The sequence below is a fragment of the Temnothorax curvispinosus genome, unplaced genomic scaffold, assembly GCF_003070985.1.
Source record: "Temnothorax curvispinosus isolate PA1 unplaced genomic scaffold, ASM307098v1 QBEX01000632.1, whole genome shotgun sequence".
NCBI classification, from domain to species: Eukaryota; Metazoa; Arthropoda; class Insecta; order Hymenoptera; family Formicidae; genus Temnothorax; species Temnothorax curvispinosus.
In genome coordinates this window covers 712,152-712,844 of record NW_020210412.1, presented here as the reverse complement: position 1 = coordinate 712,844, position 693 = coordinate 712,152, and positions in this window count along the sequence as shown.

Below are 693 nucleotides of genomic sequence, written 5' to 3'. Positions count from 1 at the left end.
TTGTATTAAAAAGAAAGTCTTAGGACTAAATGCAGACTGAATAGGAAACAAGTAATGTGTACGAAGCAGAAATTCGAAAAAGTGCTGCCTTGTAGAGATACAAAAAAAAAGAAAAATAATTTCGGTGAGGAGGACGGAGGAAGAGTAAAAACGAGATAAAAAGAATGCACTCAAATGAGAGATAGAGAGAGACAAAATAGGGAGAAAGAAAGAGAGAGAGAGATGAAGGAAGAGAAAGACAAATGGAGAAACCTAGAGAAGGACAGAAAATACCGTGTGAGACGTTGAAACGTTGCAGGGTATAAGGCAACGTGGAGAGCACGACTGCACTGGCGAGAGGCGAACGTACGGAACGTCGGGCGGACGGAGCACGCCGGGTATAGCGACGAGCGAGAGGAAGCGAGAGGTGTCCGAAGTCCAAGTGAGGGAAGAGAGCACGAGGTATAGCCGAAAGCGAGGATCGGAGCGAGAGGAAGAGCCGCCGGAGAAAGAGATCCATTCATCTTGGCGCGCCTAGCACGGGCGCGATTGGTCCGCCTCGGGTAAGGCCGCGCCACGATTGGCCGACTCTGTTTACCAGCTGGGTACTCCGGCGCGGCGCGCTCCAGACTCATAGAACGGAGAGGGGGGAAACAGAACGGAGAGACAAGCGGCGCCATTATTGTAAGGGGTTACATTTAGCTGGCCGTGGGT